Below are 18483 nucleotides of genomic sequence, written 5' to 3'. Positions count from 1 at the left end.
TGTCTTAAAGGTCCCTTTTCATTTCTTGAAATCCTCGGACACTCTTCACTTTCAAGTCTAATAACTTTTGAAGGGATAACGCTGCTGCTTTGAAAGTTGGCATTAATCATGGAAAAATGTGGTAATAGAACACGCTCAATTTCAGCTTAATCGAATAATTCCTTCATTGTTGTTGCTCCTGTGGTTTACATCCTGTGTTTTGTCACTTTCATCCCACAGCTAGCACGACTTGGTAAAGATTAAGCCCTTGAATACACTTCACACTTTTCCAGAGTGTGTTCTTTCTTTCCAGTATTTATATAGGGAAGAGGAGTCCATTTGAATTGAGTTATACATCATTTTAAAGCTTAGAGTATGCTCTTTCAGAATCTGCCTTGACTAAAAATTTATGTCTGGCGACTTTTTGTCGGTTTTGTGACGCAGGGTCACAAATTATAGGGATGGTATAATTTTGGTTGAGACCTAGCTTCAGGTTTCTTACTTTTTTGTGAGATGACGAAAAACCTCTTTTGACGTAGGAAAAAGCATGTAATTGCAAAAGGAAGCCAACGTTTATTTGATGAAAATTGGTTTTGAAACGGCTGCGATATCCAAAACAAGCAATATTGAAAAAAAAAGTGATACCTATCTTTTATTGGGATCTCTTCGATTTTCCTTGTTTTTGGATATCCCAGCCATTTCAAAACCAGTTTTCATCCAGTAAACTTTGAATTCCTTTTAGAATGGTATTCTCTTTAACATCTCATTAGTGGTTTCCCTGTATCTTGCAAAATTTAAAACTTAATCCTTATCCTCACCAATACTATACCATCCCTTTAAGTATTGATATTGCTATTCTCCAATGCTTCTTATTACGATTAGGAAAAAATCAACAGGTACGTTTGACACTCTGCATCTTTGTATTATTCATAGCTACTTATCAGCAGTTTGTAGCGTCGTATTAGGGCGATACATGCTGCGTACATTAGAACATGTGATGACGCAATTCTTGTTTGTCATATATATTAATGGTATCTTTATTCAACAAATCATAGATCGCAGCTAGAGTCTAAATTACAAATGATTTTACAAAAATGGAAAAAAATACATATACCGTATCACATAGATATAAAAATGCAAAATTACACAATCAAGATAACATACAGGCTCATACAAAACAGTTTTACTAAAATAAGAACAATTCAATATTGCATCGATAAGATATAGATAATTGTTATCGATTCGGTTTGTATAGAATAAACTAGGAAAAGCAACGGAGATATGTCCAAAAGAATGCAGAATTCTAATTTCAGTAAACATTAAATGCGAAAGTTGTTAAAGATATATGATACATATAAAAACATCATAAGCATAAACAAAAGTATAATGGTACATTTCATTGTCAGTATGTATATATATATATATATATATATATATATATATATAATGTACAAAGCTAGACTAGGAATGTCACTTTAGCGACTGCCATGATGCAAACTTGTCCTGATAAAGCTATAATACGTCGTAACAATGTGTGATGCCAGTTTCACACATACAAACTGACAAAATATCAAAATGACATACTCGTCACAAATATACTGAACATTCATTTTCATTGAACTGAGTTTAATTGAACTAATGACTATATTATTGTCTATTTTCATAATATAACCAGATAATTGGGGATTTAAAAGTTTTCACTGAACCTTTAACCCTTTCATAAGTTTAGAAATGCATTGAATAATTTCAAAACATAAAAACATGAATTCAATATCAAATAAAAATTGTATACATTCTATCTTGATCTTTGATCCTTGACCTTTAACGTCATGACACTTAAATTCCCAAGAGAATCACTGTCAGGCAGTACATGCATAACGCCTCCTCGGGTGCAAACACACACACACACACACACACACACACACACACACACAAATTGCATAACTACACCTCAGATCATTATACATAACAAATTTGAAATAGATTTCTAAAACTTGTGTTTACCATGGCATTGCTTTTCCTGACGGACACAATAAACGTATTTTCCAGATTCATATTTCAATGCCACAGTGTCCACCAAATTTGATCTCAATAACTTCAAAATGGCTTCCAAAAAATATATATATGCGAAAAAAATGCAGTTACCATGGTTACGTTTTGTCGGGTACGAACACAAAGAGTGTCTTGTGTAACTAAACCTTGAAATCATAAAACCTTCCCCAAGTTGTGTAGCGTTTAATAACTCTATAAGGCAATGAATTGGACTTCCCTTGTACCGTTCTGCTCTACACCTCACCGTGGGATATTGTGTTGACCTTCTTAAGGATGAAGAGTACCTGGTCTATACTGGTCTGTCGAGGTGCCGGTAGCCAGTGACGGAATTGTTGTTTTAGCAGTGACTTCCCGAATTTGCAGGATACATCATGCCTGCGAGCCTGAAGAAGCTGAAGTTGTGTTATCTCGAGAGCATTGAGATATGTACCGTAGGATTCCCATGAGATCATTCTTAGGGCTCGTTTTTGCACCCTTTCAATTTGGAGTGACAGGTGTTGAGTAAGACCCGGATGCCACATCGGGACGGTGTATTCTACCAGGGGTCTGATGTAACCTGTGCGATGCTTTCATCAAATCTTCCACAGGAAGTTTAAAAAATTTCAATGACTTTAACCTGAACAATCTCTTTGAATACTAACCTTTGGCAGCATAGCACTGACATAGCTATCCCACTTGAGGTTAGATTGCACCAATACACCTAAAATTTTTACCCACTTCAACTTCACTCAAAATCTGCCCATTTGGACTACAATGTACAGAAGGAAACTGGGTTTTACCAAAATTAACCCTCATTACATGACATTTAGGAGCATGTAGCTGCATGTTATTTGTAATGTGCCATCTGTCTTGATTTCTGGAGGGTACTGTTTTTGCTGCTCTCTCTGAAAAAAAAAGTAACAAACAAACGCGGGGGTGGGGAATATGGGTGAGAGCTTCATTTGGCATGCTTTAAACCTTCTCTGTGCCAATGAGTCAAATGTACACAAATTCCAAACACACATATACCTATGGACAAGAAATCATAGAATAAGTCCACCTTCGTAGACACGTGAATTGAGTGAATACGGCAGTATTGGTGAGCACATCAGTGAAAGTTTGGGGAAAATCGGACAAGCCGTTCAAAAGATATGAATTTTTGAAGTTCCTGCTCAGTCAGCATGGTCAGTGCCCGATGATAAGAATACTAGACAACTTGTGACGTCACATGCTTAGAACGATATAAGGAAAACAAAGAGAATTTCACAAAATTGTATTTTTTTAATGCATCTTTCCTTTACTAGTCACTAAAATAATTATGTTTAGGGTAATATTATTCCCCCTGTCTTCTGAAAAAAGGCAAATTAAGTGTTTTATCATGCAAGAATACAGAATTTTCGTTATATTTTCGTTATATCGTTCTGCACATATCAGGTCGACATAACAGGCTGTAGTAGTCTTCCTATAAAGCAGTGACTGAGCAGAAACTTCAAAAATTCATAACTTCTGAACGGATTGTCCAACTCTCCTCTGATTTGTTCTATAAATAATGCTGTCTTCACTCAATCCACATGTCTATGAAGGTGAACTTTAATGTCCTTATATTTTACAGCAGACCCGAACAAACATGGTCTGATGCACCGTATATGTCGGTATAATCAGGTTTTGTATACAGTACCAAATCCCAATTCAATATGTTATCAAAGTTTAACATATTGCTGATATTATGTTATTGTTGAAAATGTTATGTGATAATATATTGTATACACAGGTAAATTATTTGAAACTGAATTGTATGTTTGATATAACGTTTTCTGATTGTATGATATTATCATTTTGGCAATATTAGTAGTATTTGCACACACCACCTACACATAAACGTTGGAAAGTTAAATCCGTCCAACATATGGTCAAATTCAAAAGTTGTATTGATATATAAATCTGGTGATTTAAGTTTGTTTTAACAATTTTTTGGATTGATTTCCCTCACATTTTGTATAAGTGAGAAAATTTCATTAAATTTTTGTAGATGAAACTATTCTGTGAGGTGAAATGTAAAAATATAAAATGATAAGCGGTATTTGGCGGCAGAAGGTTCGATCTCATTGTTTTTTTTTCTTTGCTACAATGTACCCAGTTGTTTAGTAGATTCAGGGCACCCTCTTGGTAGATTACATCAATTGATTGTAGAGCAGGCTTCAGAGATGTGTGTCAGGCCCTTCGTGGGAACATTTCTTTTCTTGACGGCGACCATCCATCCCCAGTTATATTTTTTATTGTTTTAACCCTCTCCTGGAATATATACATGTATATATATTTTTCAATGTAAACATGGTTATGACCTCAACGGACAAAATATTATTAATACCCTTTATGTACACAATTAAACGTCATTAACAAAGTAAACAAAACGTATATATAGATACATATTTTATCAGAATTCAACTCTCACTCTCAGTTCATGGGTTTATCTCTATAGTATGCAAATGTTAAAGTTTGATGATTAATATAGTATATGTGTAATATTCTATATGTGACTGTGCACCTCAAAACAAACAAAAAGTCGCCAGACATGAATTTTTGGTTAAGACCATATTCTGAAAGAGCAGACAAAAATGGTGTATAACTCAAATCAAATAGACTCTCCTAACCTATCTAAATATTGGAAAGAAAGCACAAACTCAGGAAAAGTGTGAACTGAGAAAAGAGGCTCTGAAGTACAGTGTCTATTCAAGCGCTTAATCTTTACCAAACCGTGCTGGCTGTGCGATGAATGGGACAAAAAACAGGAAGTAAACCACCAGAGTAACGACAATGAAGGGATTATCAGATTAAACTAAAAATAAATACACCTTATTAACACATTCTGTCCATAATCAATGCCAACTTTCAAAGCAGTAGCACTGTCTTTTCAAAAGTTATTAGAGTTGAAAGTGAAGAGTGTGGACAAGATTTTTCAGAAATGAAAAAGGGATTCTAAAGACACACATAATCACACTTTTCTACCAAAAATGTTCGAGATAAACTCCTAAAAAAACACACTTTCCTGCCCGTTTTATGATACCAAATTTTAGCATAATGTAAAAGAAGACCCGCTCTTTCAGAAAATATGAAAAAGTCAAGTTCGGCTAGGTTGACCCATTTCATTTATTTTCAGTCCTCACGCAAAATCAGTATGTGCGACTTTATGTTCGTTTTGAGGTGCACGGTCACATATTTGTATATGTAATATGCAATTAGATACACCGAAAGAAGGCTCATTACAGTTTTTAGGACCACGGATTTTTTTTTTTTCAATGGGAAAGTAAATGGAGTTTTTGAGTTTGTACAAAACGAAATCAGAAAACAAAAAAGCAGAACATTGATTGATTATTGGTCCGCCCGGAGTGTGAAGTTTCTATAAACGTCCGATTTTAAAGAATTGATATAAATGTTATAATGATTGTTAGTGTTGAATAGTATTGTTGATACTGGCACATTAATCTCATGGATGTTATTTGTATTGTATGTTCAATGTGTACCTGCAATTATCTAAAGAGATAATTGACCTGGTTATGTATAAACATTTTCTTGAATAAAGAAATGATTCAATCAAAAAAAAAAAATGTAGCATGCGAAGTTTTGATATAGAGGGACCGTCAGGCTAGAGAACTCTTGTTTATATGTTATTACTTTCAAAAGAAATATGTATGAAATATTGAAAATAAGCATAAAAACCGAAGAAATACAACCATGGTTATCGAAATAATGTATCGAGTATTATAATTTCTCAGAGACTAAATGATCTGCATATGCCTTATAATATCACATAATCCTAGATTCAGTGCTTATTTACTACTCTGTCAATGCCATTATAGGAAAGCACGTAGTGTAGGGAAAGAGTAGCACGGGCGGGGGCGGGCAGTTGCATTTTTTTTTTTTGCAGTTATAATTTTGTCGCCCAATAATTGAAATTTTCCTTTTTTTTTCTACAAAAAACAAACAAACAAACTGAAAAAGTTTCGTTACCATAAGTTTTCGCCAGATTGTTCAAGTTCGGCAATTATGAATAATTATGTAAAATCTCCTTAGTTTGTGACGGAGATACCCCCTCCCTCCCACACCCTCCCCTTTCGGTCTTTTCCAATGGATCTAGTACACATTCAGATTTACAAATTTGTTGAGTTTTTTTTTTTTTTTTTAATGCGCACGAGATCTGTCACTTCAGTTTAAAAAAATGACAAATTCCCTTTGGCTGTGAAGGAATTAGCCTTTCTACACTTGGTTTTCTTCCACAGATATAGTACATTTTGGTGATTGACAATTTCCAAATTCCGTCAAAAATAACATAGGTGTAGAAGATATAATCTTCATCTAAATTTACACTTGTCTATCAAAAAAAAAAAAAAAAAAAATGCCGGGCGCTGCGGCACAGTGGATAAGACTCCCGACTCCCAATCGGAAGACCCGAGTTCGATTCCAGCTCAGTGCTTACATCCTGACCCACCACGTCCCTCTCGACCCAGGTGTAGACTTATAACTGGGTACCTGGCAACGCTATGGTAATGATAATGGCAGGGCCCTCTGGTAGAGCAGTGGCGACACTGAAGAGGCTACTCTGAATAAAGAAGATATTATCATTATTATTAATACTACCACTACTACTACTACGACTATTATTGTTGTTATTAAAATGCAAAAGCTCCCTCGTATGCAGTGACGTCGATCCTATAGGGAGATATAAAGAAAAAGATATAGATTGGTCGAAAACATATCACTTCGTCCCCAAATAATTCCCGAGTTGCGGAAAGTTATCTTTCTTTTTGATTTAAAAAATCTGTCCAATTATTTCATCAAGTATAGTGTGCAACGACTCTTAAATTTCAAATCTGAAAATCAAAATCTCCCACATGTGTGTATATGCGTGTGTGTCCGCGCGATGCGGGGAGGGGGTAGTCTCTCTCCTACACCCTCCCCTTCAGGTCTCCTACCATATATACACTTAGTACTCTTTTAAGATTTTCGAAACAAATTCTATGACTCTCATTCACGAAATAGTATTCATTCGAATCTCTCACACAGTTTGGGTTTATTATACAGTTCGACGCTTGCTAAAAACAAGCATGATGCAGAAACGACGTCCATAATCACTGATTGAAAGCGCACTGCAAATACCTTGAAGTAATTTAAAAGAAAATCAAAGTAGAAGATTTAATTTCAACTCTAAGGTTAGGCACAATAAGTGACAAATCAAAGTCGTTTATAATAAATCTTAATCTTTGTTCGATTTATATTAAGATTTAATCCAACGTTACTAAAATTTTTCAATCGGAGATCTTGATTACTATCTTAGATTAAAATGTAAAGTAGTAAAGGAAATAATGTTATATGGATAACAAAAGGTAACATTCATATTCAGTGTAGAAATAAATATACCATTCACTGATACCTAATTTATCACACACTGGTATGGGATCCCAGTACCCACACCGCCATCTTCACACGTTCAATAGCAGGAGAATACAAACAAACACTAATTCAAAGTTGCTCCATTAAAAAAAAATCATTTTTAATTTATTTGAACAGAAGGGTCGGTTGCAGTGTTATTGATCATACTAAACACACAATGTAATCTTCATGGTATACTTTGATCCTCTCATGTAGTTGGATTTATTGGCCAAAGTTTCAAAAGACTAATATGTTTTCAGAAAAGACGCTCATATTTATTGATATAAAGCAAACCCGATAATTCCCTACGCAAAGGACGACACAGTGCCTCTGCATGACCACGTTAATTTTCACCTTTGTACATGAAGAACGGACAGCTGTGTGGTGTATTTCAATATTGAAGCGCATTTATTTTTTTATCAAAGAGAAGGGTTTCAAGAGCCTTGGTCACGAGTCAGGTCACGGGGTGAGTAACATTCGATTTCGACATTTCCTTGGAATAGTGGAATAGGCAGGAACAATCTTGCAGTAATGCCTGAATGATTATTTTAATTTCAAGAGAGTCTTAATTCTGTCACTTCACCATTCACGAAGTGATATGTGATCGTCAAATATCATTTCTCAAAACGATACCTGTGATATAATTTTGATTAAATATTAATTCAACCCCTTACTTTGCAGTACGAACATTGTCTGTATCGTAGCAACGTGGGCTCCATATCTTTGCTTCATACTATTCTAACTCCAAACTTGTCATCGTAGCTGCTATACATTATGATGACTTTCGTTCAACCCGAGTTGAACCCTTCACACTGCGCCAATGTGCATGCTAATAAATGTTCAATATATCTTAAAATGCTTATGAGTTGCAAAACGTTCGTTACCTTACTTTCGTGCGGTATGATAAACAACAACTGTACTGATAACTACAGAAAAGTAGGAATAAAATGTCATACCAAGGAGGTGGGGAGAGATACTCTTGCAGTGCACTTGTGTGGTGGCATTGTCATCTTTAGGTCCATGTGCACACAACTATAACAAGATAACGTCCAAAATTGTCTGGACTGAGAGGTTACTGCACCCGTGCCTCATTGTTTAATTTCTATCTTGTTGGCGATAAGGGGGTGGGGTGGGGAGAAAGGTAGAAACTACTTAGAAGTAAGGTGTTGGCTGTGTAAGTATAAATGTGAGGTTGTGTATAAATGTGATATATGTGATGCAGATCTGACTTTGAGAGAATTCACGGCGGCTCTGAAAATGATGACTAAAAATAAATCCCCCGGAAATGATGGTTTGACGGTAGAATTTCATATCAAATTTTGGGATAAACTTGGTGCTTTTTTCGTAGGAATTATGAATTACAGTTTTATGTCTGGTAAATTATGTTCGTCGCAACGACAAGGAATGATAACGTTGAAAGCTAAAAAAGGGAAAGATAAATTATCTATTAAGAATTACTTTATCAAACGTTGATTACAAGATATGTTCGAAAGTGTTAGCGATGAGGTTAAAGAAGGTTTTACCTAATATCATTCATTCGGACCAGGTAGCCTTCATCAAAGATAGGTATATAGGTGAAGCGGTCCGCGCCGTTTCAGAGACATTTTTTTATTCTAGATTGAAAAATATTTCTGGTTTTATTGTTAGCCTTGATTCTAAAAAAGCTTTTGATTCCCTCAATCATCATGAAGTGTTGAATTTTTTTTTTTAAATTTGGAGAACAATTTTGTAGATTTGTGCTTGTGTTTTATAATGATATAGAAAGTTGTGTTTTGAATAATGATAGGTCAACTGGGTATTTTAGGATTGGGAGGGGCGTCCGCCAAGGCAATCCTTCGTCACCTTATATGTTCATTTTAGCCATAGAGACACTTGCACTCCATATTGGATCTAGCCCAGAAATTATGGGAATAATGTTAAGTGTACAGGAGGAAATAAAACTTTCTATGTATGCTGATGATATCACAGTTTTTAAAAGAAATGATCAATGATTTCCTAATCTTGCAAATATTTTAAATGATTTTGCCGTCTGTTCGTCTTTATCAATTAATTATGACAAGACAAAAGTGATGCGAATTGGTCCATCTGTGTTTACTACTGCACCTAAGACGGACGTGCAACAATTTAGGAATGTAGAATTTGTATCTGCTCTCACTGTTTTAAGAATAGATGTTTCGTACTCTTTTCATGACCGGAAGGCACAACTTCAAAGAATGTTGATGAGTATTAAATCACAACTGCATAGGTGGAGATTTAGAGATGTATCCCTTTACGGGAAAATTCAGTTCAGTGCCAGATTCTTTTATACATGACGTGAATAAAGTTATGTTTTAGTAAAAGATTATGAGGAGGGAGGTTTGAAAATGTGCTGTTTAAAGTCAATGATGGAAGCTCAAAAAATAAAATGGGTGCAGAGGTTATTTGGGTCATGTTCAAAAGGGTGGAAATCCATTTGTTTAAAATTGTTAGCATCTGTAGGAGGAGAATGTTTGTTCTTCTGCAACTTTGATGTTCCAAAGTTAAAGATGAATGTTTCACGATGATTTCTAGAGGTATTGGAAACGTGGTCCCTCCTTCAGAACAGAAAATTAAGCATACCCAATCAAATAATCAGGAATAATAAATACATTTCGTTTCATGAGAAGTCTATGTTTAATACACATAGAGTAGAGAAAGGTTTTTTGAAGGTAACTGATATGTTAGATGAATACGGCCGACCTCTGCGTTGGAAGGATTGTAAGGGTAAAGGTTTGCAGTTTACTCAGTATTTCACTCTTCTTGATTGCTTCAAGAAGATGCCAGGTGAAAGGAAGCTTTTTTTCTTCGTCAAGATTATCACCCCTTTATTAAACCCCCGAATATTTTTCCTTCAATTTGGATTAAGGGTAGATGGTTGGAATTACATAACGTAACAACAAAGCATTTATATAATACACATGTGCATTTGAATAACCCTGGAAAAATCTAGTGTTTTTGATCGTTTTGATGTGATGTATGACATTAGATTTGAAGATTTTCAATCCTTTTTTCAAATTACCTGCCAGTTTGACAATTGACACAAAATTAAAGAATAAAACAATATAAGATACTGAATAATTTGATCCCCGTTAATTCGTGGCTTGTTCGAATAGGGAGAAAAAATGACTCAAGATGTTCCTTTTGTAAAAGTGAACCGGAGACAACAGAACCTTTGTTTTTTGAATGCCGAAAGGTGTCAGTATTCTGGGAATCATTGTTTAAAGAGGAAAAAAGGAAAATTGATCCCTTGCAACTGTTTTCATGTCAAAAGGTGTTATATGGTGTTAGACTTCCGAGGAACGATTTTGTTTTTTTGTTCAATTTAATGATATTATAAGGTAAACAATTTATTTTAAACTGTAAGTATCAAAGTTTATGTCCTCAAAGGCGACATTTTGTGCAATATTCAAAAAAATATAGTTTGATTTAAGAAGAAATAGCTAAAAGCAAAAATAAATTTGATTTGCATGGGGCAATATGGAGAAAAATAGAACAAATTATATCTTTATAGGAAGTCAAATGCCCTTCCCCCTTTCTTTTTCCTTTCCCTTGCTCAGATGGTCCTTTCTTCCTCACCGCGGTTTATACTCCTTTTTCTAATTCCCTCCCTCCCCCTCTCTCTCCCTCACTCTCTCTCTCTCTCTCTCTCTTGTCATGGCGTTCACTGCAGTTTATGTTTATAAAACAAGTGTTCTGTCCTGCGTTATCATCCCAAAGATTGTAGCGTCGAATACCACCCCCCCCCCCCCCCCCCAGGCTGCCGGGAGAAGGGACAGGAGACTTGGCATCTTCAGCCCAGGCTGGGTGTATATAGGGCTTTTTACACTTGTAAATTTTTGCTTAGCCCCGGACCAACGGTGGGGCTAAGGGGGGGGCCTTAGCCCCACCGTTGGTACGGGACTATCCTTAGCCCACTTTCTGTTTACACTCGTTTTTGCCAAAGTGGGCTAGCCCCACCGATAGTACGGTACTATCTGGCCCTGCAAAATAGCAGGGGTTAGCACCGCAATTGCGGTGCTAGCACCGCAATTGCGGTGCCAAGCAAGTGAGTGTAAACAGAACGAAAAAATAATCCTGGGCTAAGCGAAGGAGGCGAAGTCCGACCCTCACTGACCAATCAGAAACGAGGTAATCAAGTGCTGCCGGTGCGTGCGTGTACGCGTACAGTACACAGCGTAATTATGAATATTCATGTGGTTTGGAAAGTCCGGGGCTAAGAAATACGAGTGTAAAAAGGTCAGTTTTCTCCTTAGCCCCGGACAAGAGATAGTACGGGACTAATTGGCGAGTGTAAAAAGCTGAAAAAATTGGTACGGGACTAACGATAGTCCTGGGTCAGAGAAAGTCCGGGGTTAAGAAACACAAGTGTAAAAAGCCCTTATGTTATTGTAGAGAGGAAGTTACGGAGAGTGCATAAGTAGGTGAATAGTACCTTTGTTTTTTTTTTTTTTTTTTTGTTTTGTTTTTAAAATTGTAGTGTGTGTTCTTGCGCCTTTGGTTTGTTTTGTCTCGTCTTTGGTAATATTTGGTGTTTCCATTGAAGGCTATTTTTTTCTTTTCCCTCGTTTTCTGTGTATACGATTCTAGAGTTATTGGTGTTAACATGTGTTACAGAGTATAGTCCAAAAAAGGATAAGAGGCCTGGTAATTTTACTATCATTGCTTGAATGCTATCAAATGTTTGTTTTGTGATGTCAAAATGTATGTGTCATATATGATTTATGAAAAAGCACGATGTTTTATTTGATCTGATCATTAAAATTCAGAAATACAAAAAGAAACTATGTAGTCAAAGAACTAAAACAGAAAGTAATAAAAAACAAAGTAAGACAGAGAACGAGAGAGATAGAGAGAGGGAAGTGAAGAGAGAAAGTGGAAATAGAAGAGAGAAAGAGAGAGAAAGAAAGATAGAAAAAAAGGCATGGAAATGATAGATGAATATGATACAGACAAACATTTCTAATCCTGAAATATCAATCTATATTTAATCTTCTTACTCTTCATGGGCGTCACCAGGGGGGGGGGGGGGGGGGGGGGGTGCGCTGGGTGCGAACGCACCCCCCTTCTGACGCTAAAGAAAAAATACCACTTCAGTCTGCGAGCAACCTCAACGCCGGACGCTAATTTTTTTTTTTTTTTGTTACGATTATTATTATTATTTTTTTTTATTTTGCACGCACCCCGGGCTCTGGCAGCACTGATGTTATACATATCTATTTTACAGTGTTTACTATCTATCGACCGTACTGTAGCCGTACGGTATTTCACTCATTGTGCAACGGATTGTTGAATTTCAATTCTGAAAATGCAAAAGCTCCGTCGCGTGGGAGGGGGATAACCCTCCCACACCCTCCCCCATCAGGTCTCCTTCCATACACCTAGACACATTTCAGAATATTTCATCAAAAAGCATGTTTGATATCTGTCACCTGAATTCAAATATATTCAAAAGTTCCCTCATTATCTTTAATCTATGTTTTCCCCGCTCGGTTCCTACCCACAGATTAACAAGACTAGGCACATTTGGGGACTAAAAATTTTTCGGAGTATTTCAAAGAAGTGTGCATCAGATTGTTCTGTTTCAGTTCTAAAAATGCAAAAGCTCTGCCGCGTTAGTGTGAGAGCTGGCTGCTGGTCAATTTACCCCACCAAGCCCAAAAGGTTTGACCCCTCAGAGTTGCTGGGGCCACCCTCCTCTTAAAAAAAAAAGAAGAAATGCCCGTCAGCCTGGTCCGTGAGGGCGGGTTCCACCCCCAGGGACCCCCCGAAAAGGCCCTCCGGCGGGTATACTTTTTAAAGCCATGGAGCCCATGGACCAAACTTGGCCTAAATGAATGTCATATGAGTGTACATAATCATAACATAAAAACTGACAAAATATCTGGTCGGGAAAGGGGTTGCCAGACCGCTTGTTTACAGGCACAAAACCTTGTTTTTGGTCAAGGAGTCTGCGCCAAGACTACACTGTCCCATAGGCCCTGTACTGTAGTCCCACCAGTCTGAGGGACAGTGCCAGTTAGCGCATGTAGTAGTCTTGGCGCAGACTCCTTTACGCCCAACAAGGGTTTGTGCCTGCAAACTACCCGTTATACCCTGGGACCAAGGGTAGTTTGCATGCACAAATTGACCACACACACACACACACACACGCACACACGCACATACACACACAGACATGTTCACACATGACTCTATGCATATACCATAACACTAAACATAGGTTTCTCAATAATACAGCTGTAATATATTGCACATAATCAATGTCAGTCCTATAAGATGTTCATACCTTTTGAATGTTTTCCATGGATACTATTAATACACCTTTAAAGAACATTGAAGAAATTTGAAATTTGTGTGAAGTTGTATTATGTTTTACTGGCCACACATCCTACTTTTTCTGCATGATGTATTCACCTTATGAGACACAAGTAGAGCTTTTCAGAAACTGCTGAAATAAAACCTTTGTTGAGAGTAGACTTCAGTTTCAGACCAACCACAACAGCACTAAAGGCCACTTGTATAACACATTTAAGTAAACATTTTCATCAGCAGTGCATTAAACATACCTCTTATAAAGTTTATGTCAAGAAGTCGGACTTAGCTTGGATTACTTCTCTTTCTCCTGCTTGATATCCTCTTTTAGATACCAATAACTAATCTCAATCCTCATATAAGATTCTTTTGAAAACCTAAAACTACTAACTTCTTGTGTGTTTGGCTGATAAAAACCACCCTTTGATGTATAAAATAGGCAAGGGTTACAGCATCCATGCCAACATTTTGTATTGCTGAACTTCCTTGAAACATCAAATAACAGGCTTCACAATAGAATGCTAACTTTCTGTAATGAAAATAAACAGGCTGAGAGCATTTACTTTGGTATTGTGTTCTGTTTATTTCTTCAGCACTTTTTTTTTTGTCAGCTTCTTATTTCTGGAGATAGTTACGTTCTATTTATAATAGTTCCCAGCCCCACACAAATGGTGTCACATACTGCAAACACTGCCATTGATCGTTACCAGTACACACCAAGGGGAAACATCAAATCATCAGCTTAATGAAATAGCTCTCTTTTTATATAGCATATAGGCTGAGAGTATTAACTTGGTCTTGTGGTCTCTTTATATCAGCACGTTTGTCAACTTCTTATTTCTGGAGATACTTCATCTTCCGTTCCCCAGCCCCACCCAAACAAGACTCAACCTATGGTGTCACATACTGCAAACAGCGCATCATAGTATGAGTGCTATTAACCCTGAACATATACATACAACGTTGAAACATATGTGTTTTAGAATTACCAGCTGAATGAAATGTTGGCTTAATTTCTTTTCTTTAACATAGCATGCACGTTGAGAGCATTTACACGTTGTGTTCTTGTGTTCTCTTTTATATCAGAATTTTTTTCAACTCCTCATTTATGAGATAATTTGTCTACCCCCCCCCCCTAAAAAAAAAGATAATACTTTCAGGGTGTCACATACCATAATAGTTACAATGTAGTTCCTGTTTATGATTTACTTGCCATTCAAAGCCGTGGCAATTACACATCAAGCCGTGCATCACACTCTATGGAACACTAAAGCTTACATAAATTACATAATGTAGGCCTGATAAGCATTGCACATGACTGTTTCAGCCGCAGGCTATGATTCCTGAACTGAGCAGTATTTGGCATGAATTTGTTCATACAAACATCAAACATAATTTAATATTCTATTAGTCTATCATACAGTATTATGATGCATGATTTGAGGCATAAACTGAAGTCTTCTCACAACAAAGGGTTTATTTCAGCATTTTCCAAAAATATATGTGTATAATATATATATCATTTTTTTTTTTACTTAGAAGGTGGATACATAACAAAGCGTAAGCAGGTTTTGTGGCCAGTAAAACACAATACAATTTCACACAAATTTCAAAATCTCTTTAGTGTACCAGGTCCTGCTTGAAGGTTAACTGATAGTATCAATGTAAAACATTCAAAAGGTATGAACATCTTATAGGTCTGAAATTAATTATGTGCAGGAAATCATGGCTGTATTATTGAGAAACCTAAATAACATGTTTAGTGTTATGGTATATACATAGAGTCATGTGTGAACATGTGTGTGTGTGTGTATGTATGTGTGTGTGTGTGTGTGTGTGTGTGTGTGTGTGTGTGAGTATGTGTGTGTGTGTGTGTGTGGTCAATTTGTGCATGCAAACTACCCTTGGTCCCAGGGTATAACGGGTAGTTTGGAGGCACAAACCCTCGTTGGGCATAAAGGAGTCTGCGCAAAGAATACTACATGCGCTAACTGGCACTGTCCCTCAGACTGGACAGGTGGAGAGACGATACAGTCCAGGGCCTATGGGACAGTGTAGTCTTGGCGCAGACTCCTTGACCAAAAACAAGGTTTTGTGCCTGCAAACAGCAGTCTGGTAACCCCTTTCCCGACCAGATATTTTGTCAGTTTTTATGTTTTGATTATGTACACCAATATGACATTCATTTACGCCAACTTTGGTCCATGGGCTCCATGGGGTAAATTACACCCGCCGGAGGGCCTTTTCGGGGGGGGGGGGGGGGGGGGGGGGGGGTCCTTGGGGGCCGAACCCGCCCTCAAGGACCAGGCTGACGGGCATTTTTGTAATGAGGAGGGTGGCCCCAGCAACTCTGAGGGGTCAAACCTTTTGGGATTGGTGGGGTAAATTGACAAGCAGCCAGCTCTCAGACTATGTGGGAAGGGGCTACCCCTCCAACACCCTCCCCCAGTCACCTTCCATGTATTACTATGCCTACACAGTGATGTTGCACACCTGTAAGCAAGGGCTGAGATGCCACGAGTTAGTCAAGCAGTTATCTGTTTCCTCTTTTCGTTATTTTTATAGGAAAAAAAAAAAGAAATTTCACCAGAAGTGTGCACTAGAACGTTGACTTTCAGGTCTGAAAATGCAAAATCTTCCAGAAGGGGCACTTGCCCCCCCCCCCCCCAAGTGCCCCCTGTAACAAATAATTGATTGATCATTTAAAGACCAAAATGACAGTAAAGGCATTTTTCTCTTCAAAAAGTTGTCAATTTCATAACTGAAAATGCGAAATTTTTCGCACATAACAGGGCGAATAATAAACTAACAATATACATTATCACATCTATACACTAATATTTAATCATGAGTAAATTTAGCGTATAGATGGTGGCCTCGCGTCCTCGAGTGTGCCCAGTGAACATACTTATGGTGAACCTTGCATTTTTTTGTCCTTTTCTTCTATTCTTCTATGCGCATAATTATAAGAACAAATTGTATTGCTCGAACAGTTAATTAATTTAATGAATACATATCAGACGAATGGCAAAGTAAAAGTAGCTCGCTCCCCCATAAGTTATGATCATAGTCCTTCGCAGTGATTTTTTTATTATGTTTAATTCCCTAGAAATTTGATTTAAAAATGCTCTGTAAACGCGACTTTTATACTCGGTTTTTACAAAAAGTCCCTCCTTCGCTCGGTCGCTTCGCTCCTTCGCCGAGAATCACACACCGTCACATAATGTACCCCCGTATGTTATAATTATACTCCTTCACGGATCGCACAATACGTCCCTGGTATCCATCAGGGTGAGGTTTTTTTTTTTTACTATGTTAAGTGGGAAAATATGATTTTAGGGGAAAAGTGATTTTTTTTCAACTATGTAAAAATGAATAGTTTTCATAACTTATGATCATAGTCCTTTGCAGTGATTTTTAATTCCTTAGAAATTTGATTTAAAAGCTCTATAAACGCGAATTTTACACCCTTGTTTTTTACAAAAAGTCCCTACCGTCGGAGGGGGTATCCCTCTCCCACACCCTCCCTCGCCGAGGATCTCACACCGTCACATAATGTACCCCCGTATGTTATAATCATAGTCCTTCACGGCGATTTTTTTTTACTCTGTTAAATTCCCTAGAAATGTCTCAAAGTATGGTATTTAAAAAGATACTCTATCAAGTGTGCACCAGATTGCACAATTCCACATCAAAAATATGTGTACATTGTAAAGGTAATGTAGAAAAATACTTTGAAAACAACTTATGCTTATGAATACATGCTACTAGCAATGTATGTATACAATCCCATATAGTGTATACGTAAATACATGATGATACAGGAGCCAAAAACAAATAAAAAAATCTCACAGGTTATATTTAGTGTCAAAACGCACCCCCTTGAAAAAAAGCTGGTGACGCTCCTGCTCTTTCCGTTCAACCTACGGTCAATCTATAATATGTTGTTATTCATTCACCTAAAACAGCTTTCCATCAAGAGTTAAACATTCTTGATATTTTTCCCAGTTACCGAGCCCCTCTCACTTTTGTGCAAACCATCCACTAAGTATTTTTACAATGACAAAAACTGAAAAAAAAAATGATTTAAAAATGACAGCTCACTTCGATGATGACTACATCATAGTTATATTTATCGAAGCTTACATTTTGTAATTGAAAAAAAGCCACGTGTTTTCGTTTTTTATTCATTTAATTTCACTTTCCTTTACTTCAATCAAGCGATCGATAGCACTTGCGTACTGATGACACCAACTGAATTAGACGAACTGATCAGCTATACAACGCATCATTTCAAGGATGTATTTCTTGCTCGTCGCATATCACCAAGCGATTAGATGGCATGGCAATATCAAACTTGAAATCTTGTGCCTTGATCAACAGAAAGCTCCTTACACAGACATTCTGTTAGAAAGAAAAAAAAAAACGTATTTGCACTCTTTTGTATCCCAGGATTGTATAGACATGACAGGATTTCACATTATTACAAGGAAGGCTATTACAAAACAATGGAATATGGGAATAAAAGCTTTATTCTGATGCTCACTATTCCTTCCTCAATGAGTATATCATATGCAATACTTCCTATTCAATCTGTGTTTTGATTTTATATCTTATAGAATATTCTTTGAATATAATCCGTGTCTATTTTCTCATTCTTCCCTTCACATTTCCATACTCATTATAGAATAGAATAGAATAGAATAGAATAGAATA

The sequence above is a fragment of the Diadema antillarum genome, unplaced genomic scaffold (assembly GCF_040938485.1).
Source record: "Diadema antillarum isolate AM-2024a unplaced genomic scaffold, OU_Dant_1.0 seq00000693_RagTag, whole genome shotgun sequence".
In the NCBI taxonomy this organism is placed as follows: domain Eukaryota; kingdom Metazoa; phylum Echinodermata; class Echinoidea; order Diadematoida; family Diadematidae; genus Diadema; species Diadema antillarum.
This window is presented reverse-complemented; position numbering follows the sequence as displayed.